General features: G+C 35.1%; 2 long non-coding RNA genes across 2 annotated transcripts in view; one reads left to right on the top strand and one right to left on the bottom strand.

Moving 5' to 3' along the window:
- Window positions 1-27264, bottom strand: part of LOC105482505 (uncharacterized) — a 170746-nt gene that overhangs the window by 88145 nt on the left and 55337 nt on the right. The window contains exons 7-8 of the long non-coding RNA XR_011624003.1: window positions 2452-2602; window positions 1142-1258 (exon numbers count right to left, since the gene is read on the bottom strand). This is a non-coding gene — a long non-coding RNA (uncharacterized lncRNA). The remainder of the gene's footprint in view (window positions 1-1141; window positions 1259-2451; window positions 2603-27264) is intronic.
- Window positions 1-27264, top strand: part of LOC105482507 (uncharacterized) — a 166039-nt gene that overhangs the window by 127358 nt on the left and 11417 nt on the right. The window contains exon 6 of the long non-coding RNA XR_987675.3: window positions 17141-17237. This is a non-coding gene — a long non-coding RNA (uncharacterized lncRNA). The remainder of the gene's footprint in view (window positions 1-17140; window positions 17238-27264) is intronic.

The raw sequence follows: 27264 nt of genomic DNA, 5'->3' as shown, positions 1-27264 counted from the left end.
TTTTGTTTTTTGTTTTTTTGTTTTTTGTTTTATTTGAAATGGGGCCTTGCTCTATTATCCAGGCTGGAGTGCAGTGGTGTGATCATGGCTCACTGTAGCCTTGTAGCCTCGATCTCCTGGGCTCAAGCAATCCACCCAACTCAGCCTCTTGAATAGCTGGGACTTCAGGCAGTATATACTCCCCACCACACCAGGCTAAGTTCTAAGCTTTTCTTTTTTTTTTAAATTTTTTTTGGAGAGACAGGATCTTACTATGTTGCTCAGGCTGGTCTCAAACTTCTGGTATCAAGTGATTCTCCCACGTCAGCCTCCTAAAACAATGAGATTACAGATATAAGCCACTGGTCCTGGCTAAAAAACATTCCATTTAGAATATTTGTGGAGAGCACCCTGCATTACTGTACGTATATCTAAGAGCTAATATTGCTGAACATTTATTCTGGGTCAGGCAGTTTATGTTTGTTTTATCCTTAATTCTTATCATCCTGTGGTGTGAGTACTATTATTATTCTCATTTTACACATGAGCAAATTGAGACTTAGAGAGATGATATATAATAGGTCCAATGTTGCATAGCTAGTAAGTGGTAATGTCAAGATTAAATTTAAGTAGTCAGATAGAACTTGTAATCACTATGCTATGTTGCCTCCAATTAGCAATTTATCTGTAGCCTTACAGTAGTTTATTGGTGTTGTTTCTTATAGCATTACTAAATATACATATTAATCCAAAGTACAGGACAGTTAAGCAAAAAAGCAATTGTTAGGAGTCAATATAATGGAGTGTAGGCAGAGAAATATTCTATCAGTCCAGGGATAGATTTCCTAGTGCTTGGAGCATGAATTCTCAACATGGGCAATACCATCCAAAAGCAGATGATTATTTGTTCTTAGGAGGCAAGAAAATCTTAGATCTTAAAATAGCTTGTAGACTTCTAAAGGGCCACAGTACATAAATATATACACCACTTATCTCTGATATTCAAGTTTCTCTAGGAGCAGGAAGGTGATAAGGAGAAAAATGCCTAAAAAGGCTCCATAAGGGACCAATTTAAAAAGCAAAAGGTTGAGAAATAACTGTTTAGAGAAATAGATGGACTGCATGTTCTTCAGATTATTTTCATAAATATTATTTCTCTCACCTGCAGATTTGATAGCTACACAGTATCACCACATTCCAGACTGTCTATTCCCATAGGATCAAAAGTGTAGTTAGGCTGTTACCAGTTGAATACAAATAGTTACGCCCAAGCAGGTATCTGTGAAGGGATAGATTTGACATTTTCACTTGATAACTGATTTGCCCAACAACTCAGTTATTAGGTCACTATTAGGTCGGTATTAGGACCCAAATGCCACTTTTGCTAGAAGTCTATAGATCATGCCAAGATTCTGCTTATAATGGATTCAAAATTACTTTATACGACATAAATACATAAGTGCTCAAAGGTGCAAAATTTTATTTCAAATGTTCAGAATAATGTTAGTTTAAAAGTTTTCTGCTACTGGGAGGGAAACAAAAACCCTCATCTTATTTAAAGGACTAACAATACATACCTCTGAGTAAACTATCCCTCCCCCACTCCCACAACTTTTGAATGTGCTTCTAAAAAACATTTCACTTGTTCATGGAACATCTACCAAGGTAATGGCTTCAGATTTAGATTAATTAAATCATAGCTGTCTTTTCTGGCAAGAATCAGATTGCAGTTTTGGTGGTCCATTAATTCCATCCCCAAAAGGATGATGGAGTAAGTTAATTCAGCTTTCTCCTATCTGGTCAGGGATTTTGCCCTACGTCTAAGCTAATAAGTAAGGCTGCTACTGCTTCGTGAATGCTAGTAGAAGACACAAGACTCCTCAATCAGAGACAAAAGACTTTATTAGTCATGGCAAAGCAAGCAACACAAGCACCAGCATCTTTGCATCAGTTCTCCCTTGATCCCCATGTTCCATAGGAGTGATGCATAGAGCCCAAGTTGATGCAGTGACTTTGTCTTACAGCCAAGGAACACTTAGATTGGAAACCTGCTGTTTTATAGCAAGCAGTAAGCAAACCTGCTCTTTGTTCCAGAACAACACATTATCTTATCCCTTAAGGTTGCTTGCTACAAACACAACACTGAAAAATGACCAGGTAAGAGTCATGAGGGCCTTGAATTCTTTGCATATTGAGCAAGAAAGCAGGAACAAAAGATACCTATGCAGAAGTGTCTCCCAACATCTCTCCTCTGGAGTTCTCTTTACTCTGATTTCAATGAGATGTGATTCTTCCAAAAAAATAGTGTGGATACATTTCATCATCATACTTAACTCCTTGTCCCAATACCCTTATTTCCTGTGGGCTTTTTCTGACTTAGGGAGAGGAATTTCCTGCAAAGAGTAAGCTGTCATAATTTCCCACTCTACTATGGTCTATATTAATTGTCTATATGTAAATTAAATTATTCACCTTATAAAAAGATGCTAGCAAATTTGAGAAAACAATCATCTATATTTGAGTTGCCTCAAAATTTATAAGCCACTTTCTGAGGTCGAGGTGGGTGGATCACTTGAGCCCAGGAGTTCTATACCAGCCTAGGTAATATAGGGAGATCCTGTCTCTACAAAAAAATAACAAAAATTAGCCAACCATAGTGTCACACACCTATGGTCCCAGCTACTTGGGAGGTTGAGGTGGGCATATCCCCTGAGCCTGGGAGTCTGAGGCTGCAGTGAGCTATTACTGCACCCCTGCACTCTGGCCTGGGTGACAGAGTGAGACCCTCTCTTAAAAGAAAATTAGAAGCACTGAAAGAGTAGATAAAAGCATGTTTTCAGGAAGCTGGACAAGGTAAATTCTAAACTCTCAACTTGGGTTTCTTTGGTATGCTTAAGCATTAGTACCCATTATAAACTTACAGTTATTTCTAATTGTACTTACCCACACAGTCTTTTGGAAAATGACAATGCTACTCAGTAGGAAGATAATATTTATTGATACTAAATTAATATTGTTGGAATAATCTTTTCATCAATATTACAATGCCCTCTTTTCCACAAATAGACATAAGAGCCCTATTTTCCTACAGAGCATTATCAATTCTTATATATTGAATTTTTAATTTAAATAGATTTATTAACAGTTTAAACATAAATGACTAGCAAAATAATCAAAAGAATTAGTGTCTCTAGGAAGCAAAGTAGGTAAAGAGGAAGTTACAATACATTTTATTTGACTCCATGCAATATCTTTGCAGCAGGGTATAGATATTTTAAGAGGTGTGTCTTGAGTCCAAACAAAAAAATACAAAGGACTCTTGCATCCCAGGAGAATTTATATTTAAACTAAGCTATTTGTACTGGTTGCCCAAGACATATTTTAGCACAGTATTTTTGTGGCTCTCATTTCTAGAATGATTTATTTGTGTTTTGCCATGTGTAGCTAGGTTCTGGTGAAATCAGATGATCAAATATTAGCATCTTACTCAGTTTGTGTGTTATAGACATGGCCTTATGTACAAGTTTGCTTTTCTTCTTTTTGCACTGGAAATTTTGTATTCTTTCCTTGATATTATAACTGCATTGAGCTCCTATTTAGAAATAATCTATGGTCAAGAAACCAAGGATTTAAGTTCCAAAGCACATTAGACTCATAAAACTGGTATAGTCAAACACCTGAATCACTTAGATTAAAAATATAAAGAAAAAGAGAAGGTGCTTAAGTTAAAACTGCCTTGGGGCACCAGCAAGTTACGGGTTGGTGGGTTTTATAAGACTATTTACTATGCCATTCAATTAAAAAAAAGAGAGCAGTTACCATGGCAACACCACATCTAATGCTGCTTATGCTACCTCTGAGATACAAAATACCTTCTTCCAGGGACACATTGACCAATGCAGCCTGTTATGGGAAGTTTTTTATGCCTAACGTTAGCCTGGTAAGAGAAAAACTGTATTTCAAGCATGTAAGGAATATACAAACACACACACATATCTTAGTTTGCAACATTCAAATATCAGAACACATTTGAACTCATTTTCTTTCTTCTCCAACATTTTTAAGGATGAAATTGTTTTTCTAAACTTCCGAGAAAATAAAATTCATTTAAGAGAAACATGTATAAATAGTTTTGCTGATATATGGGCATAGAAGTATTTTTAAATCTTCCATAAGAGCTACCAAATATGTATAATTTTTTATTGAAATAACACTTTGAGCTCCTGACTATTAACACAGAAATTTGGATATTATTCATGTTTCAGTAAATTATATATTAACTCCTGGCCAGAAAAATATGTTAAAAGTCCTATTCATTTTAAAAAAAATTAAACCTCTTACATGAAATAAAATAATTATTTAAGGAATTAAAAAATAGTTTGGCTAAATAGTAAAGAATATGGCCTCCATTAATCTCACAAAAAGAAATTAAATAAATATCAAAGAAAAATATGAATACATAATAAAAACAAAACATTTTATTGTAGAAGATAATGCCTTTTCTACATTATCTCTCAGGTGAACTTTAAGAAAGTGAGTGGGATGCAACAGATTCTGACTTTTTTCTAAACAATAGGCAAATATGCACCAATAAGTATTTTCTTATTCAATGGTGTTTTTAAATAGACCCACGTAAGGACTGTCTTAATGACTATCCAATACCATGGGGTACTGCACTCAAATCCAATGGCCACAGCAGAAACAAATACCTAACAAAGGCAGAAGTTATATATCAGATACTTTATCTGTTTCATATATACTTCTATAGTTACCAATTTGACATTTACATTCCTACTCACTTCAGAAAAAAAGACTTAGTATAGTTGTTGCATGAATATTAGTGTGCTTTTAATGCAAAGGTGGTGTATAACCCAAAGGTTTAATGCTTGCTCAGAACTCAAAGGTAGACTGTTATCAATGTAAAAATAACTTCTTTTTTAACAAAAAAAGTAAACAAAGTAAAAGTTTGTTGGAAAGTAAAAATTATTGTTACTTCAATCACAAAATCATATTTTCATGCAGAAACAATGTAATAAATACAGTTTAAGCTCCCTGGAAGGCTCATAAAGCCTATTTGATCTAGGATATAACAGAACTGCTTTAGACTTGCAATAAAATATAATTGGCTATACCACATATATAATCAAAACATAAAGTTGAAGAATAAATCATTTTTATTACAAATGCTAATATTTGAGAAATTACATTTTATTTCAGCAAAATAATAGACTAATTAGAACTTTTTGGAGCTTTGAAGAAAACTAGAATCCTTTCAAAAATTTATTTATTCAATAATTATTCAGAGAGCACCTACTCTGGGGCATGTATTGTTCTAGGGGCTACAAAAATAACAATATAGATAAAATTTCTAAGACCTTATTACAATGGCAGAAATAAATAATGAAGAAATAAACAGCAATGAAAACACAAAATAATTTTCATTGTCACATATGCTGCAAAGTAAATAAACTATATGGCAATGATAGAAAGTAACTGGGGAAGGCCGCTGAAGAGGCAGAGAACAGAGATGATTGTTGAATTAAATGTTTAAAAGATAAGCAATATGAATTATAAAAAGAAACATAGAAACCAATTTCTTTCAGTGAAGGTCCTATTTGGGATGTCAAGATGATAGAATGGGAAGTTTCAGCCTTCAACTCTCCCTCCACCCCCAACCCCCACCCAGAAACACTGATTTTAACAACTACACATGATAGCAATGCTTTTATGGTAGCCCAGTCATTTAGTTAAAAGGTTCCAGCACCTCAATGAAGTGAAAAAAAAACTGAAGAATAAATACACTAAGGAGAGTAAGAATAGCTTCACTTTACCCATATTACCCCTGCCCAAGTGCAGCACAGCTCAATGCTAAGAGATTCACTCAGCCTGTGATTTCTCCTAATGAGAAAAATGGAGACCGAAATGAGTACCTGGCTTCCCCAGTCTTCTGGGATGCTATCCAGGAGGCTCACTTCTGTTTCACCCCACCCAAAACACAGGGAATACGCAGAGCAAAAACATCCGGGGGCAGCTAGGAGCAGGGACAAGAAGAGAGGCATCGTGGCAACTGGCACACAAATCTCAACAAGCTGCAGATCCTACTGGCTGGGGTGAAGACTCTGCCCGGATCTCCAAACGCGAGTCTCATGGGGTGTCTGAACTGTGAACACCCAACAAGCTGACATATATCCCCAGCACTCCGCATGCACCACTTGCTGTGGCTGGCATCCTGAGCACACCATAGACATCAACATGTATGTACTCCCCCCATGGAGAGTACACATGAACTACCACAGATTGCATGTGAGCTTCCACACATAGGACACATACATTAGCAGGCAGCTCTGGTGGATCAGGAGAAAGTGCAGAGCCAGGAACCTTCCCGTCACTGCCCTAAGGAAAATAAACAGAGTCCAACCTGCTTTGTGGGACTGAGAAAGCACACAGTTCTAAGACACCTCCCTCACCCCGCACCCCTCCCCACCACCACCACCACTGCGAAGGAACAAGAGAAATGGGAAAGGCACATTCATAGAAAGGTCTGAGAGGCCGGTCATAGTGGCTCATGCCTGTAATCCCAGCACTTTGGAAGGTCGAGGCGGGTGGAAATATGAGGTCAAGAGATTGAGACCATTCTAGTCAACATGGTGAAACTCCATCTCTATTAAAAATACAAAAATTAGCTGGGGGCGGGGGGTGGGGGGTGGCACGCGCCTGTAGTCCCAGCTACTAGGGAGGCTGAGGCAGGAGACTTGCTTGAACCCAGGAGGTGGAGCTTTCAGTGAGCCAAGATCGTGCCACTGCACTCCAGCCTGGGCAACAGAGTGAGACTCTGTCTGAAAAAAAAAAAAAAAAAAGACCTGAGAGACCCCCAGAATCTCTAGCCAGGCTGATTGATAAAAGTTTTGTGGGTTTTTTTGTTTCTTTGTTTGTTGGTTTGTTTGTTTTATAAACTAGTTAGCTAGACTGGAGGATGTGATTGCTCCTTCAACTGCAGCAATGAAAGTCTTCAAGAAACATGAAAGGAAGACGGTAACACAAAGCTTCTGGGAACATAAAAAAATCAAAGAAACATGACACCATGAAAGGAACAAAACAGCTGAATGGCTGACTCCAAAGAAATGTGGGTATGAATTGCCTGACAAAAAGGTCAAAATAATTGTCTTTTAAAAACTCAGTGAGCTACAAGACAACAACAACAAAAAAACCACAATTAATAAAATCAGGAAAGTTATGTATTAACAAAACTAGAAATTCAAGAGAGGTATAAATCATAAAAGGGCAGAAATTCTAGAGCTGAAGAATAAAATGACTCTACTGAAAAATTAAGGAGAGTGAAACAGCACAATGAAGTAGTAGAAAGAATAGGCAAACTTGAAGACAGATAATCCATTTCAAATTATCCAGTCAGAAGAACAAAAAGAATAAAAATAGTGAAAAAAAGTACTTTGAGATTTATGGGACATCACAAAGCAAACTAGTATACACATTAATGAGAGTCCAAAGGGAACAACAGAAAAATATAAAGGGGTAGAAAATTTATTTACACAAACTAGAAAACCTAGGTGAGATGGATAAATTCTTGGACATGTACACCCTCTCAAGACTGAACCAGGAAGAAATTGATTCCCAAACAGACCAATAATGAGCTCCAAAATTAAATCAGTAATAAATAGTTTACAAAAAAAAAAAAAAAAAAGCCCAGGAGCAGATGGATACATAGCCAAATCCAGCAGTACATCAAAGAGCTACTCCACCGTAAACAGATGGGCTTCATCCCCGGGATGCACATTTATTGATTTGAGTATGTTGAACAATTCAACAAATGTGATTCATCACACAAACATAACTAAAGACAAAAACCACATGATGATCTCAATAGATGGAGAAAAGGCTTTTGATAAAATTCAACATCCCTTCTTGTTAAAAACTCTCAATAAACTAGGTATTGAAGGAATGTACCTCAAAATAATAAGAGCCATCTATGGCAAACCCATAGCCAACATTATACTGAATGGGCAAAAGTTGGAAGCAGTCCCCTTGAAATCTAGGACAAGACAAGATTACCCTGTCTCACCACTCCTCTTTAACATACTATTGGAAGTCCTAGCCAGAACAATCGGAAAGAGAAGGAAATAAGGGACATCCAAATAGGAAGAGAGGAAGTCAAACTATCCCTCTTTGCAGATGGCATGATACTATATCTAGAAAACCCCATAGTCTAGGACAGAAAGCTCCTTAAGCTGATAAACAACTGCAGGAAAGTTTCAGTATCCAAAATCAATGTACAAAACTCACTAACACTCCTATACACCAACAACAGCCGAGTTGAGAGCCAAATCAGGAAGGCAATTTCATTCATAATTGCCATACACATACACACAAAAAAACCCCTAGGAATACAGCCAATCAGGGAGATGAAAGATCTCTACAATGAGAATTATAAAACACTGCTCAAAAAAATCAAAGAAAACACAAACAAATGGAAAAACATCCCAAGCTCATGGATAGGAAGAATCAATATCATTAAAATGGCCATACTGTCCAAAACAATTTACAGATTCAGTGCTACTTCTTTTTTAAAATTTTTTTATTTTTTTTTAATTATACTTTAAGTTCTGGAATACACGTGCAGAATATGTGGGTTTGTTACATAGGTATACACATGCCATGGTGGTTTCCTACACCTATCAACCCGTCATCTACATTAGGTATTTCTACTAATGTTCTCCCTCCTCAAGCCCTCCCATCCCCCAACAGACTCCAGTGTGTGATGTTCCCCTCCCTGAGTCCATGTGTTCTCATTGTTCTACTCCCACTTATGAGTGAGAACATGTGGTGTTTTCTGTTCCTGTGTTAGTTTGCTGAGAATGATAGTTTCTGGCTTCATCCATGTCCCTGCAATGGACATGAACGCATCCATTTTTATGGCTGCATAGTGTTCCATGGTATATATGTACCACATTTTCTTTATCTGGTCTATCACTGATGGGCATTTGGGTTGTTTCCAAGTCTTTGCTATTGTGAATAGTGCCACAGTAAACCTATGTGTGCATGTGTCTTTATAGTAGAATGATTTGTAATCCTTTGGGTATATATCCAGTAATGGGATTGCTGGATCAAATGGCATTTCTGGTTCTAGATCCTTGAGGAATTGCCACACTGTCTTCCACAATGGTTGAACTAATTTACACTCCCACCAACAGTGTAAAAGCATTCGTATTTCTCCACATCCTCTCCAGCATCTGTTGTTTCCTGACTTTTTAATCATTGCCCTTCTAATTGGTATGAGATGGTATCTAATTGTGGTTTTGACTTGCATTCCTCTAATGAGCAGTTTCAATCCAAAGAAGACTTTGACAATATATATTATAATCAAACTCAAAAGTAAAAGACGAAATTATGAAAACAGCAAGAGAATAGAGGCTTACATGCACAAGGGAACCTCCATAAGACTATCAGTATATTTCTCAACAGAAACCTTACATGCCAGGGAGAAGAGGATGATAAATTTAAAGTACTGAAAGAAAGAATCTGTCAACCTAGAATACAACACTTCACCTGGCAAAGTTTTCCTCCAAACATGAAGGAAAGATAAAGACTTTCCTGGACAAACAAAAGCTAAGGGAGATTATCACCATTAGGCCTGCCTTACAAGAAATAATAAAGGGAATTCTTCAAGTTCCAATGAAAAACTGCTAATTATCATGAAAACATATAAAAGTATAAAATTCACTGGTAAAGATAGGTGTATAGTCAAATTCAAAGTTAAGTTGTTACCAATTAAAATAGCCTGTTATAATCACATACACTATGAGATTTTTAGTAACCCTCCTAGCAACCAGAAAGCAAAAATGTACATTAGATACACAAAAAATAAGGACAAAAATTCAAAGTATACTACTGTAGAATATCATGAAAGGAAGACAACAAGAGAGGAAAAAAGAAACAAAAGATTTGAAAAACAACCAGAAAACAATTATCAAAATGGCAATAGTAAGTTCGTACCTATCCATAGTTTTCTTAAATTTAAATAGATTAAGTTCTCCAATTAAAAGACACAGAGTGGATGAATGGATGTAAAAAGAAAATCCAACCATAAGCTGCCTATAAGCGACTCACTTGACTGGTAAGAACACACAAAGACCAAAATTGAAAAGATGGAAGAAGATATTTCATGCAAATGGAAATCAAAAGAGAGCAAGGACAGGCATACTCACATCAGACAAAATAGACATTTAAATCAAAAACTGTAAAAATGGACAAAGGTCATTTTATAATAAAGTGGTCAGTTCATCAGGAGGTTACCACAATTGTAAGTATATTTGCATCAAACATAAAGCATGAAAATACATAACAGGAGAAAGGAGAAATAGACAATAATAAAATAATAGTAGGATACTTTAATATTCTACTTTCTGTTATTATTATTAATATGATTTTGATTTATAAATCATTGTATACTTTGTGGGGTAAAATGTAATTAATTTTTGATAGATGTATGCAATGTGGAATGCTTAAATCAAGCTAGTTCACATATTCATCACCTTGCTTACCCATCATTTTTATGGTGAGACATTTGAAATTTACTGTCTTAGTTATTTTGAAATGTACAATCAATTATTATGTGCTATAGTCACTGCTATACAATAGATCTCAAAAATTATTCTATCTGAAACTCTATACCCTTAGATCAGCAATTCCTCATTTCCTCCCTCCCACCCCACCCCATCCACAGCCTATGATAACCATCATTCTGCTTTCTACTTCTGTGATTTCAACTTTTTTAGATTCCACATAAAAGTAAGATCATACAGTATTGATTTTTCTGCAGCTGGCTTATTTCACTTAGACTATTGTCTTCTGGGTTTCTCCATATTGTTTTAAATGACAGAACTTCATTCTTTTTTAAAGGCTGAATAGTATTCCATTTTTTTATATATATATGTATATATGTATATCTGGTATGTGTATATACATACATATGTGTATATATGTACATATGTGTATATATGTACATATGTGTATATATGTACATACTTTGTGTGGATATATGTGTGTCCATATGTGTACATATACACATACACTCATATACATATATGTATATGTATCCATGTGTGTATATATGCACATATATACACATATATACACTCACCAGATATATACCTATGTGTATATATGTGTGTGTATGTATATGTATATATGTACATGTATGTATATGTATACATAGGTATATATACATATACACACACCACGAAGCTAAATGTCCATGGACAAATGAGTAAAGATGGTTTTCTTCATTCTTGTGTCCATGACCATTTAGCATAGGTATATGTGTATATATACGCGTGCACACACACACACACACACACACATACACACACCACATTTTATTTATTCATTTGTCCATGGACATCTAGTTTTGTTCTATATCCTGGCTAATGTGAATAATGCTGCAAGAACCCTGGGAAGGCAGAAACCTCTTTGACATATTGACTTCAGATTTCTTTAATATATACTCAAAAGTGAGATTACTGGCCCATAGTTAGTTCTATTTTTAGTTTTTTGAGAGACCATCATACCATTTTCTATAATGGCTGCAACAACTTTACATTCCTACCATCATTGTACAAGAATTCCACTTTCTCTGCATCCTTACCAAAAGTTATTCCTTTTTTTGATATGGGCAAAAGCTGGAAGCAGTCCCCTTGAAATTTAGCACAAGACAAGATTACCCTCTTGTCTTATTATGATTACTGTCGTATCTTATGGTTTTAATTTGCATTTTTCTGTGGATTAGTAATGTTGAGCACTTTTTCATGTACTTGTTGGCCATTTATATGCCTTCTTTTGAGAAATTTCTGTCCAGGTCCTGCTCATTTTTAAACAGGGTTATTTGTTTTCTTGCTATTTAGTGCTTTGAGTTCCTTGTATATTATGAATTTTAAAGCCTTATCAGATGTATGGTTTGCAAATGTTTTCTCCCATTCTGTTTGTTGTCTCTTCACATTGTTAATTGCCTCCTTGGCTCTTCAGAAGCTTTTTAGTTTGATGCTGTCCCAGGGGTGTGTGTGTGTGTGTGTGTGTGTGTGTGTGTGTGTGTGTCTTTTGCTTTTGTTGCTTGTGCTTTGGGGGTGCTTTCCAAAAACTCATTTCCAAAACCATTGCCTTAGAACTTTCCCGTTATGTTTTCTTCTAATAGTTTTATAGTTTCAGATCTTATGTTTAAGACTTTAATTCATTTTGAGTTGATTTTTATAAGGTGCTAGAAAAGGATCCAATTTCATTCTTCTGCATGTAGATTTGCAATTTTCTCAACGCCATTGAGGAGACTGTACTTTCTGCATTGTGTGTTATTGACACCATTGTCAAAAATCACTTGACCATAGATGCATGGGTTTATTTTTGGGCTTTTATTTTGTTTCATTGGGTAATGTGTCTGTTTTATGACAGGGCCATGCTATTGTGATTATAGTCACTTTATAATATGTTCTAAAATCAGGGAATGTGATATCTCCAGCTTTCTTTTTATTTTTTTGTTTTGTTCTTTGTTCAATATTGTTTTGTGTATTCAGAATCATTTGTGGTCCTATACAAATTTAGGAATTGATTTTTCCATTTCTGTGAAAAGTATATGAGAATTTTGATGGAAATTGCATTGAATCTGTGGATCTTTTGGGGGTAATATGGACATTTTAGTAATATAAATTCTTACTATTCTTGATCATGTGATATCTTTATTTGTATTCATTTCAATTTCTGTCATTGCTCTTTCATAGTTTTCAGTGTAGAGGACTTTTATCTCCTTGCTTATATTTACTTCTAAGTATTTAAATTTTTGTTGCTTCTTCTGATCTTCAACAAACCTGACAGAAACAAGCAATGGAGAAAGATGGAGAAAGGATTCCCTATTTGATAAGCAGTGCTGGGAGAACTGGCTAACGATACACAGAAAATTGAAACTGGACCCTTTCCATATACCTTATATAAAAATTATCTCAAGATGGATTAAAGAGTTAAATGTAAAACCCAAAACTATAAAAACTCCAGAAGAAAATCTAGGCAACACCATTCAGGACATATTCATGGGCAAAGATTTTATGATTAAATTGCCAAAATCAATTGCAACAAAAGCAAAAATTGAAAAATGGGGTCTTATTAAACTAAAGAGCTTCTGCACAGCAAAAGATACTATAATCAGAATGATCAGACAACCTACAGAATGGGAGAAAATTTTTGCCATCTATCCATCTGACAAAGGTCTAATATTCAGCATCTACAAGGTACTTACACAAGTTTACAAGAAAAAACAACCCCATTAAAAAATGGACAAAGGACATGAACAGACACTTCTCAAAAGAAGACATTTATGTGGCCAACAAACATATGAAGAAAAGCTCAACATCACTGATTATTAGAGAAATGCAAATCCAAACCACACTGAGATACCATCTCACACCAGTCAGAATGGCAATTATTAAAAAGTCAAGAAGTAGCCAGGTGAAGTGGCTCACCTTTGTAATCCCAGTACTTTGGGAGGCCAACGCAGGTGGATTGCCTGAGGTCAGAAGTTTGAAACCAGCCTGGCCAACATGGTGAAACCCTGTCTCTACTAAAAATACAAAAATTAGCTGGGCATGCTGGTGCATGCCTGTAGTCTCAGCTACTTGAGAGGCTGAGACAAGAGAATTGCTTGAATCCAGGAGGTGGAGGTTGCAGTGAGCTGAAATCCCGCCCCTATACTCCAGACTGGGCAACAGAGTGAGACTCCATCTAGAAAAGAAAAAAAAAAGTCAAGAAATAATAGATGCTAATAAAGCTGTGGAGAAATAGGAACTCTTTTACACTATTGGTGGGAATGTAAATTAGTTCAACAATTGTGGAAGACAATGTGGCAAATCCTCAGAGATCGAGAACCAGAAATACCATTTGGCCCAGCAATTCCATTACTGGGTATATACCCAAAGGAATACAAATAATTTTGTTATAAAGATATATATTCATTGCAGCATATCCAGAATAGCAAAGACATGAAATCAACCCAAATGCTTATCAATGATAGACTGGATAAAGAAAATATGGTACATATACACTGTGGAATACTATGCAGCCATAAAAAGAAATGTGATCATGTCCTTTGCAGGAAAATGGATAAAGCTGGAAGCCATTTTCCTCAGCAAACTAACACAGGAACAGAGAACCAAACATTGCATCTTCTCATTTATAATTGGGAACTGAACAATGAGAATACGTGGACACAGGGAGGGGAACAACACACACTGGGACCTGTAGAGGGAAGGTAGGGGGTAGAGCATTAGGGAAAAGAGCTAATGCATGCTGGACTTAATACCTAGGTGATGGGTTGATAGGTGCAGCAAACCACCATGGTACACGTTTACCTGTGTAACAAACCTGCACATCCTGTACACATGTACCTCAGAACTGAAAAATAAAATAATAAAATAATTTTTGTTTCTTTTGTAAATTAGACTTTTTCCCTTAATTTCCTTTTCAAATAGCTCATTTTTAGTATATAGAAAAACTACTGATTCTTATATGTTTATTTGGTATCCTGCAACTTATATTGTATTTTTATCAATTCTAACAGTGTTTTAGTGGAGTCTGTAGGATTTTCTCTATATAAAATCATGTTGTCAGCAAATAGAAGCAATTTCATTTCTTCCTTTTCTATTTGGAGAGGTTTTTTTTGCTTTCTTTTCTAATTGCTCTGGCTAGGACTTCAAGTACCCTTTTAAAGAGAAGCAGTGACAGTGGTATTCTTGGCTTGGTGCTGATCTTATAGGAAAAGCTTTCAAATTTTCATTGAAAATGATGATAACAATGGGTTTGCCATTTATATCCTTTATTGTATTGAAGTACATTCTCTCTACTAAATCTATTGAGAATTTTTATCATGAAAAGGTGATAAAATTTGTCAAGTGCTTTTTCTGCATCTATTGAGATTTTTTATTATGTAATTATTCTGTAATTTTTGTTTTTCATTTTGTTAATGTGGTATATCACATACATGGACATGTATATATTAACTATATATGGATGCAAGCATCCCAGGAATAAATCCCACTTGATCATGATGAATGATTCTTTTATAGGTTGTTGACTTCAACTTGTTAATGTTTTATTTTGTTTAGGGTTTTTGTATTTATGTTCATCAAGAATGTTGGCTTGTGATTTTTGTTTCTTTTTATGACCTTGTCTGGCTTTGCCATCAGGCTAAGGTTGGCCTCAGGAAATAAGTTTGGGAGTTATTCCTTTTGGGATCCAGAAAGATTCGTGATATAATTTTAAATCTTTTAAATTTGTTAAGATTTTTTGTGTGTATGTAGTGTAGCATATGATCAGTCTGCAGACTGTTTCATGTCCATTTCAGAAGAATACGTATTCTACTGTTGTTGGATAAAAATATTTGTTTATGATCGTTTGGTTCATTTGTTGTAAAATTCGTGCAAGTTTAATTTTTTAATTGATTTCCTGTCTAGATAATTTTTCCATTGTTAAAAGTAGAATTTTGAGGTCCTTCTACTACTATAGTATTGTAATCTCTCTCTTCAGATTATTTAATAATAGCTTTATATATTTAGGTTCTGTGATGTTTGGTCCATGTATACTTATAATTGTTATGTCCTCTTGGTGAATTAGTCCCTTTATCATATTTAGTGACCTTCTTTGTCTCTTTTTAAAATTTTGACTTAAGGTGAGTTTTGTCTGATATAAGTGTTCCTACCCTTGCTCTTTCATGGTTTCCATTTGCATGGAATATCTTTTTCTATCCCTTTACTTTCGATCTTTGTGTATACTTACTAGAAAATTGAGTCTCTTTTAGGCAACATATGATTGGATCTTGTTTTTTACTCCATTCAGCCAATCTGTATTTTTATTAGATAATTTAACCCATTTAAATATAAAGTAATTATTAAAGGTGAGGACTTGCTACTGCCATTTTGTAACATGCTTCTGATTGTTTTGTAGTTTCTTTTCCTTCCTTCCTTCTTTCCTTCCTTCCTTCCTTCCTTTTTCCTTTCCTTTCCTTTCTTTTCCCTTTGTTTCCTTTCCTTTCCCTTAGTTTCCCTTCCTTTCCCTTGCTTCTCTCTCCTCTCCTCTCCTCTCCTCTCTTCTCTTCTTTTCCTTCCTTCCTTCCTTCCTTCCTTCCTTCCTTCCTTCCTTCCTTCCTTCCTTCCTTTCCTTCCTTTCCTTCCTTTCCTTCCTTTCCTTCCTTTCCTTTCCTTCCTTCCCCTTCCCCCTTCCCCCTTCCCCCTTCCCCCTTCAAGGTCTCTGTGTCATCCAGGCTGGAGTCTACTGGTGTGATCTCAGCTCACTGCAACCTCTACCTCCAGGATCAAGCAATCCTCCTGCCTTAGCCTCTCGAGTACCTGGGATTACAGGCGTGCACCACCACGCCTGGCTAATTTTTGTATTTTTGGTAGAAATGGGGTTTTGCCATGTTGCTCAGGTTGGTGTCAAACTCCTGGGCTCAAGTGATCTGCCCGCCTCGGCCTCCCAAAATGCTGGAATTACAGGCATGAGCCACTGCACCCAGCTGAGGTCTTTTCTTTGTTTCTTCCTCTGTTGCTTTCTTCCTTTGTGGTGTGATGATTTTCTGTGGCAGTATGCCTTGAATCCTGTCTTTATATATTTTATGAAATTGCCTTAGGCTTTTGGTTTGTGGTTATAATGACGCTTACAATAAATATCTTTTCATTGTAACAGGCTGCTTAAGCTGATAAAAACTTCATTTTAATAATGTACAAAATCTCTACACTTTCCTTTTCTCCCTCCCACCATTTGTGACTTTGCTATCAAAATTTATCTTTTTTTGTAATTTTTATATTTTAAGAATTTATTGTAGTTATCATTTTAAAAATAGTTTTGTCTTTTAACCCTTCTAGTAGGGATAGAATTGCTTTACACACCACTCTCACAGTACAAGAGATTCTGCATATGACTATGTATTACTTATATCATTGAGAATTTTACCTTCATATGTTTTTATGTTATTAATTAGCAGACTTTCACTTCAGCTTAAAGAACTTCCTTTAGCAATTTCTGTAATGGAGTCCTAGAGGTGATACACTACCTTAGCTTTTGTTTTTCTGAGAAAGTTTTTTTCCCCTCATTGCTGATTGACAATTTTTTTTTTCAGCTTTAGCATGTTGAATATATCATCCTACTCTCTCCTGGACTGCAGAGTTTTTGCTGAGAAATCTGCTGACAGCCATGTTGGAACTCTCTTGAATGTGGTATGTCTTATATCTTTTGCTGCTCAGTATTCATTCTTTGCCTGATTTTTGATAATTTAATATGACATGTCTTCGTAAACTTCTCTTTGGATTAGATTTGATTGGTAATCTCTGAGTTTTCTGTAACCAAGTGGTGTCATCTTTCCCAAGATTTGCAAAATTGATAGCCATTATTTTCTTCAATCTGTTTTTCAGGACTCTCTCTTTCTCATCTTCCTCAGGAATTGCTATTATGAAGGTTAATTCACTTGATGGTGTTCCATAATTCCCATTTGTCTTCTTTACTTAGTCTCTTTTTTTTGTTTTTGCCTCTATGATTGAATAATTTCAAATGTATTTTAGAGCTCACTGATTCTTCCTTCTTCTTAATCATGTCTCCTGTTTAAATTTTCTGTTGAATTTTTCAGCTCAGTTATTGTATTATCTCTAGGATTTCAAATTTTTTATTGTTTTGTTTCTTTGTCAAACTTACCATTTTGTTCATAAGTTGCTTTCTATATTTTATTTAATTTTTGTCCATATTTTCTTGGATTTCCCTGAACTTCCTTAGTACAATTATTTTGAATTCGTTGTTAGCCTTTTCACAGATCTCCATTTTTTATAGAGTTGATTATTGGAACTTTATTCATTTCTTTTGATGGTGTCATATTTCCTTGATTTTTCACAATCCTTGTGTCCTTACATAATGCTTCCACATTTGAGAAGATTGCCACCTCTTTCATCATTTGCAGGTGTTCTTTGGAATTTACAGACCTTTACTCTTTAATCTAGCCTGGGATTTTGGATGGGCTAACTGGTAGCAACCCTGCACAGGCAGACCTTGGTGTTAGGTTCTCTAGTTGGGCTGGGTTACTTCTGGTGCTCTGAGGTCAAGTGGTACTGTTGGCTGTGGTCCATGTTCCAGTGATACCACTGGCTGGACTATGCCATCAGACAGAGCTGCCGGCTAGGTCCTGTAAATATTTCTGATTGGGCAGGGATGAATATCATCCTCCATGGCTGGGCAATACTGTGTGGAATATGAAGTTGGGAAATGCTGTGTGCAGGGCACTGAGGCTAGGTAATATCTCTGGGCTTGCTGTTTGGCCCACACTGAGTGGGTAGGGCCAGAGGTTATGTTCCACACATATGCATGGACTTGGGCTTGCCTCTCAGGATAAACTGGGCTTAAGCAGAGCACCAAGGATATGTAGAGTTGCCACTCAACAGCCGTGAATGGGTGGGACTGGATGTTCCCTCTATGAATAACCACTGACCTGCTATTGCCTTCTGGCCTGGATATGGCTTAACAAGAGTACCAGGGCTGTGTGAGGAAGTTGATTAGGGACTCAAGTATGGAAAATCTATGGAACATGCTTTCTGCCACATGATTCTGTGAGCAAGTCTCTACATTGTGGTGCCTCTGTCGTCTAGAATGCAGACCAACAGCCAAGATCTGTACTTTGTTGCTGTGAGCCCCACCCTTGCTTTTTGTTTCTAATTGATCTAGGTGATCTATTCCTGCTGGTAATGTCAATGTTTCCTATAGGGCAAGACAGAAATAAGCCCCTTGCAAAAGGTCACAGAATGGTGGTGAGGTGAGCTGAATGTCCACACTTCTTCCACTGTAAAAACCATGGATGTTGTCGCATCCTCTGTGTGTAGTGCTGTACTGGGTTATGGGAAGGGTAACATCGCCAAAGAGAATCATTCTCCTTATCCTTTGAATGCAGCATTTTTCAGGTCTAGTTTCCCAGGGGATATCTCAGCCTCACTCCTGAGTTTTGGGGTATTCACAAAGGTATTTTTGCCTGAGGATATTTGTTAGTTGGATTTCTGTGTGTGGGGGTGTATGTGTATGGCAGGGGTGTGGGCTGGAGATGGGGGAGTAGTTTAGCTGAAGAATTCCTGTTCCACCATCTTGCTAACATCATTTCTACCAAATACCCCACTTTCAACAGTGGATGGATCATTCAGAATTAAATTAATAAAAAATTGAATATGACCTTCACGTTAAACCAAAGGGACCTAAAAATTTATAGAACATTTTATCCAACTGCAGCAGAATACACATTCTTCTCAATTACACATGGAACATTCTCTAGGATAGATTATATGTTAGGCCACAAACAAGTTTGAATACATTTCTAAGAATATTGAAATCATGTCAAGTATATTTTCCAACCACAATGCTATAAAACTAGAAATGAATAATATAAAATATTTGAAAATTCACAAACATATGGGAATTAACACACTCATGAACAACCAATGGGTCAAAGAAGGCCTCAAAAGGAAATTTTAAAATATCTACAGACAATGAAAATGGAACCATAGCATACCAAAACTTATGGAATGAAGCAAAAGCAATTTTAAGAGGAAAGTTTACAGCAACAAATGCCTACATTAATAAAAAAGAAAGACTTTAAATAAAAAACCTAACATTACACTACAAGGAATTAGAAAAAGAAGAAAAAACTAAAACCAAAGTTAGAAGGAGGAAGAAAAAAAAAAGAAATAAATGAGCAGAGCAGAAATAAATGAAACTGAGACTAGAAAAGCATTAAAAAAGATTAACAAAACTGAGTTTGCTTATGAAAAGATAAAATTGAGAAACTCTTAGCTAGAAGAGGAAAAAGAGAGAAGATTCAAATAAATAAGATTAGAAATGAAAGATGATACATTACTAGTCAAGACAATCGTAAGCAAAAAGAACAAAGCTGGAGGCATCATGCTACCCAACTTCAAACTATACTACAAGGCTATAGTAACCAAAAGAGCATGGTACTCATAAAAACACAGACACATAGAAAAATAGAATAAAATAGAGAACTCAGAAATAAGACCACACATCTACAACTATCTTATCTTCAGCAAACCTGACAAAAACAAGCAATGGGGAAAGGGTTCCCTATTTGATAAGTGGTGCTGGGAGAACTGGCTAGCCATATGCAGGAAATTGAAACTGGACCCCTTTCTTATACCTTATACAAAAATTAACTCAAGATAGATTAAAGACTTAAATGTAAAATCCAAAACTATAAAAACCGTAGAAGAAAATCTAGGCAATACTATTTAGGACATAATCAGGAGCAGAGATTTTGTGACAAAAACATGAAAAGCATTGCAACAAAAGCAAAAATTGAAAAATGGGATCTAATTAAACTAAAGAGCTTCTGCACAGCAAAATAAACTATCATCAGAATGAACAGACATGGGAGAATGAGAGAAAAGTTTTGCAATCTTTCCATCTAACAAAGGTCGAATATCCAGAATCTACAAGGAACTTAAACAAATTTACAAGAAAAAAACAACCCCATTAAAAAGCAGGCAAAGGACATGAACAGGCACTTCTCAAAAGAAGACATTTATGTGGCCAACAAACGTGAAAAAAAAGCTCAACATCACTGATTATTAGAGAAATGCAAATCAAAACCACAATGAGATACCATCTCATGCCAGTCAGAATGGTGATTATTAAAAAGTCAAGAAACAACAGATGCTGGCAAGGCTGTGAAGAAATAGGAACTCCTTTACACTGTTTATGGGAACGTAAAGTAGTTCAACCATTGTGGAAGACAGTGTGGCGATTCCTCAAAGATCTAAAACCAGAAATACCATTTGGCCCAGCAATCCCATTGCTGGGTATATACGCAAAGGAATATAAACCATTCTACATGTGAATAGTTCATTGCAGCACTATTCACAATAGCAAAAACATGGAATTAACCCAAATGCCCATCAATGATAGATTGGATAAAGAAAATGTGATACATACACACCATAGAATACTATGCATCCATAAAAAGAAATGAGATCATGTCCTTTTCAGGGACATGGATGGAGCTGGAAGCCATCATCCACAGCAAACTAACACAGGAACAAAGAGCCAAACACTGTTTGTTCTCACTTATAAGTGGGAGCTGAACAATGAGAATACATGGACACAGGGAGGGGAACAACACATACTGAGGCCTGTTGGGAGGAGGAGGCAGGGGAGGGAGAGTATCAGGATAAATAACTAATGTATGCTGTGCTTAACACATAAGTGATGGGTTGATTGGTGCAGCAAACCACCATGGCACACGTCTACCTATGTAACAAACCTGCATGTCCTGCATATGTGTTCCAGCACTTAAAAATATTTTTAAAGAAAAAAAGATGACACTTATAACTGATACTACAGAAATACAAAGGATTATTAGAAACTACTCTGAACAATTATATACAAACAAATTGGATAATCTAGAAGAAAATGAAGCATTCCTGGATACAATCTACCAAGACTGAATCATTATGAAATAGAAAACCTGAACAAACCAATAATAAGAAAGAAGATTGAATCAGTAACAAAAAGTCTTTTCATCAAAGAAAAGCTCAGGATGGGATGCCTTTACTGCTGAATTCTACCAAACATTTAAGGAATAATTAATACCAATTATCTCAAACTTCCCAAAAATTGAAGTGAAAGTAATACTACCAGACTTAATTTGTGAAGCCAGCATTACCCTGATAGCAAAGCCAGACAAGGTCATAATATGAAATAAAAATTACAAGCCAATATTCTTGATAAACATTGATGTAAAAATGCTAAATAGAATATTGACAAACTGAAATGAACAACCCATGAAAGACTCATTCACCATGATCAAGTGAAATTTATTCCTGGAATGCAAGAAAGATTCAACATATGCAAATTAACAAATTTCATACACTACATTAACAACATTAAGGATAAAAACCATGTGACTATCTCAAGAGATGCGGGAAAGGCATTTGCCAAAATTCAACATTCTTCATGATAAAAACACTCAACAAATTATATCTGCAAAGAATGTACCTCAGTACAATAAAGGCTGCATATGACAAGACCAGAGGTAACATTATCATTCTTGGTGAAAAGCTGAAAGCTTTTGCCTTACAATCAGTACATAGGTAAGAATGCCCACTTTTACCACTTTTTTTTCCAATAGGGTACTAGAAGTCCTAGCCAGAGAAATTAGGCAAAAGAAAGAAAGAAAAGACTTCCAAATGGGAAAGGAAGAGTTAAAATTGTCTCTGTTTGCAGATGGCATATTATATATATAGAGAAAACCCTAAGTACTCTATCAAAAAAGTATTGGAACTAATAAATGAATTCAGGATAGAAAATTAATATACAAAAATTACTAGTATTTCTCTACGCTAGTAACAAACTACATAATAAAGAAATCAAGAAAACATTCACATTTACAACAGCATCCAAAATAGTAAAATCCTTAGGAAGAAATTTAACCAAGGAGGTAAAAAATCTACACACTGAAAACTATAAAACATTGATGAAAAAAATAAAAAAATACACATAAATGGAAAGATATTTCATGTTTATAGACTGAGAGAATCAATATTGTCAAAATATTCATACTTCCCAAGGCAATGCACAGATTCAGTGCAATTCCTATCAATGGAATTTTATTATAGTTGTATACAATCTATATATATACACATAGACGTATGTGTATACGTACACATATACATATATATACACATATACATATATGTATATATAGATTGCATAAAACTATAATAAAATAATGTCTCCTGGGACTTAAAATGCACATTGAATTAAAATACAAAAAATAAGAAGCACAGAAGTCAGAAGATAGATAAGAGAAAATAAACCATTCTAAAATTCTTACCTTGTATGAAAAAAACAAAGTTTTCACATAAATAAATAAAAATTCTGAAAATTTTATGGAACCACAAAAAATCCCAAATAGCTAAAGCAATGCTGAGGAAGAAGAACAAAGCTGGAGGATCACACTTGGTAAGTTAATATAAAAGGAAAATGGGCTAAGATAAAATGAGCTAATCTTGATAAGTTAATATAGGGGAAAAATGGGCTAGATAACAGTAAATGATATAAACTCAAATATATGTATCAATGATTATATTAAAAGTAAATAGCGTGTTTGAATTAAAAGACAAAGGAAATGACTGCGTAAAAATAACCATGATAGGTTGCTTATAAGAAACTGTGGAAGTCATAGACTCTTGGTCCCCTAAAAGTTCACTGAAAAATCCCTGACATGAGACTGATTGATTAATAGGAGAAAAGGCATACAAATTTATTTAACGTGTTTACATGGGAGTCTTCAGAATGAAGACTCAACCCAACAATAAGATACAGAAGCTTATATACCATCCTGAGGCCACTGAAAAAAATGCAGACTCAGAGCATGGCCCCAAACAGGTTATGTGGGTAAATCAGGTTTACTGGAAAGACAGATCATGAGAGGGAGAAACGAATAGGTTTGGCTAGCAAAGTTGGATTTGTTGTGTAGATGAAGCCTCCCTTATAGAGAATAGATGGTAAATGTTTCTTTTCAGATTTTTGAAGGTGTCAGACTCTCAATCTCTCCTAGATCCAAGAGAGGCATAGAAATGGATGGCATGGCTGCATTAATGAAGATTCTCTAGAGATGCAAATTTCCCCTACCTCAGTCTGCTAGTCTCAAGGCAACCATTTCAAAATATATCAAAAAAATACATTTTGGGGTAAAATAGTTTTTATTTCCTTTAATACATACTTTAAGTACAGTGGCAAAAATATTGAAAGTAAAAGAACAGAAAAAACATTCCATACAAACACTAAATGTTATATAGTTATGCTAATATTAGATAAATTAGACGTTAAAGCAGTAGATATTATAGGGATAAAAATTTAATCATTTAATAATGAATTTAAAACAAAGAAATGAGGTTCTAGATTTATATTTACCCAATAATACAGCCTCCAAATATATAAAGAAAATCTCTTAGAGAAATGAAAGAAGCAGGCAAATAGGAGAAGATTTTACTGACAACTCCCAGTTGCTGATAAAATTAACAGGACAAAATTAGTAAAGATATAGATGATACAGATGATTAGGCAATGTGATTAATATACTTGACTTCATTTAAACATATAGAATACTATACAGTATAACTGCAAAATACATATTCTTTTCAATTGTACATGGAACATTAATAAAAATAGACTATATACCAGATCATAAAGTGATTCTGAACAAATTCTATAGTATTAGAACCATACTTAGTATGTTTTCTGTGCCAAGTAAGATTAAAGTGTAACAGAGCCTATATTTTAAAAATCTTAAGGTGTTTGCTTTACTTATGTTCCTTTCTCTTTGTCCTTTTCTTCTTCCATGCATGATTGCTTGCGCTTAGTCATTTCCATAGAGAGAGAGAAGTCACTAATAATTGATTAACTTCACATCCTGACCCTTGGGAGTTGCCTACTTGATTAATGAACTTGTTTTTCATAGAACAGTAATTCTTAGGTCATGCTGACCTCCTCGATGGTGTTCAGGAGTTTGATCAGATGAGGGATGCAAGCAGCTTTGATCACTGGGGACCTCATCTCCTGCATACTTACCTTACTCATAAAAGTCACAAGTTATGTTCAAAGCCATGTTGGATTTGAGAGTCTGCCTCTCCTCTTCTCATGCTTTGGCCAAATCAAATAAGCCTTTCTCTGCTCCTAATCAGTGATATGTCAGTGTTTGGCTTACTATGCAAAATGTACTCAAACTAGCTTTTGGGGTTTGACAACAAATGTGGAAATTAAAGGGGACAACTATAATATCTCAAAATATTTAGAGACTAAGCAGCATACAAATAAATAACTAATGGATTCAAAGAAGACATCCTGATGATAATTTTAAAACACTTTGGAAATTGGAAGTAGCATGAGAAAAAAGATGCATTACATATCAGAGATGCTTAATAAAATTAACAGCAGATTTCTCATCAGAAACCATGGAGACTAGAAGAAAATGGGATGACATATTCACAGGCCTGAGAGACAAAAACTGTGTCAATCAAGAACACTATCTCTGGTAAAATAATTCTTTTAAAATAGAGAAATTAAGACATTGCCAGATAAGCAAACACAAAGAGAGTTTGCTACTAGCAGACCTGCTCCCTAGGAAACATTGAAAAGAGTCCTTCAGGTTGAAGAGAAAGAACACGAGACAGTAACTCGAATACAGGTAAAGAAAATAAAGAACACTAGTAAAGGTATGGACAAAGGTAAATATAAATGACAGTATAACGTATTTTCTGTTCGTAACCCTTTTTTCTCTTGTATCTGATTTAAAAGACAACTGCATAAATAAAAAATTGTAAGTCTAAGTTGATGGGCACACAATGTAAAAAGATGAAATTTGTGACAATAACAGCATGAAAGAGACAGGAAATAGAACTTTATAGAAGCAAAGTTTTTGTATACTATTTAAATTAGGTTGGTGTTAATCCAAAATATATTGTTATAAATGAAGTTGTCATGGTAATCCCCAGGGCACCACTAAGAAAACACTATTTAAAAATAACCCAGGAAAAAAAAACGTTAAACCTTTTCTACTTTAATGGATACTATCAAGCAAGTGAAAAAGGTAAAACTGGGAGAAAGTATTTGCAAATCATATATCTGATAAAGGTCAAATATCCTGAATATATACAGAATTCTTACAACTCAGTAATAGAAAACAATTTAACCGAGTTTTTAACAATGAGCAAAAGGTGTGAATAGACATTTCTATAAAAATATACAAATGGTGGATAAGCTTATGAAAAGGTATGCAGTATCATTGGACATTAGGAAAATGCAAATTCAACCCAAAATGCAATGCCAATTTATACTTACTAAGATGGTTATAATTTAAACAAATGAACAAATGTTGGGGACCCTGAAAAGATGTTAGAACTCTCATACATTGCCTGTGGACATGTAAAATCATACAACCACTGTGGAAAACATTTTTTTGCAGTTTCACAGAAAGTTAAATGTAGAATGACCATAAGACCCAGGAATTATACTCCTCAGTATGTACCATCAGGATTGAAAACACAGATTTGCACAAAAATATGTATACTTGGTACATAACTGGATTACTTATAACAGCCAAAATGTAGAAACAAACCAAGTGTGTATCAACTGAAGACTGGAGAAACAAAACGTTTAGTCATACAACGAAATATTACTCAGCACGAAAAAGGAAGGAAGTACTGATACATGGATGAACCTTGACAGCATTATGCTAAGTGAAAGAAACCAGACACGTAAGACTACATGTTGTATATTCCATTTGTATGACATGTCCAGTTTGTGCCTGTTGTCCCAAAGTAATATTTAACACATACTTTTTCATGTTCAAAATTGTGCCCATTTGATAAATTGCAAGATAATCCTATTATTGTGTAAAATGTGTGGTAGAGTGTGAAGTTGTGTTTGATTGATCTGAGAGAGAAGATTTGTGCTGCAAAGCAATATTGGATCACACACTTTTCCAGGATGCAATTCCAGAGTAAGTTGCTTCAAACAAATTTGGTAAGACTAAGGACTAGGCCAAAACAAGAAACAAGAATAGTACATAAGCAATGACAACTATCACGTGGACGCTCTTCTTCTGTAAGGCACATTTATATATGTAATGATAACGACTCAGAAAGTGCTGGGAGGCAAAACTTTCCAAATAATGATCATCTCCTATTGAATAGAAAATGCATGTTACACTGATGTTTAAAAATAGTACCAGGTGGTTTTGTATTGTGGATTACTGCTCTTCAAGAATGATTCTATCTAGTCCTCTTCATTACTTACAAATAAATACTTTCTAAGGACACTTCTTCCAAATGAAGATTTCATTTCTAAAACTAGTAACAATATTACTTACAAGATTCTTAGTGGAGACCTTGTAAATATACCTGTGGCTGTTTCAGGTAGTCTAGAAAATAAAGCACATTTCTTACCTTTCTTATTGATAGCTCTTTGCATCCAGAAATACACTATTCATTTTAAATGAAATATGAGAAACTTTCTTAATTCTGTGTTACTAAAACAAAACAATTTGAATATGCTTCTATGAGTGAAAGAAAGCATATGTCTGAAGTATCCACTTTTACTACGAAAATTAACAAAAATGAAAATTGCTTGTGTTGAATATTTAAAAACCTGATAACAATAAAAATTATTTTCACTAAAGCATTCTAAAATATGATTATTAAA

This window comes from Macaca nemestrina, chromosome 5 (assembly GCF_043159975.1).
Source record: "Macaca nemestrina isolate mMacNem1 chromosome 5, mMacNem.hap1, whole genome shotgun sequence".
NCBI lineage: Eukaryota > Metazoa > Chordata > Mammalia > Primates > Cercopithecidae > Macaca > Macaca nemestrina.
This window is presented reverse-complemented; position numbering and strand designations above follow the sequence as displayed.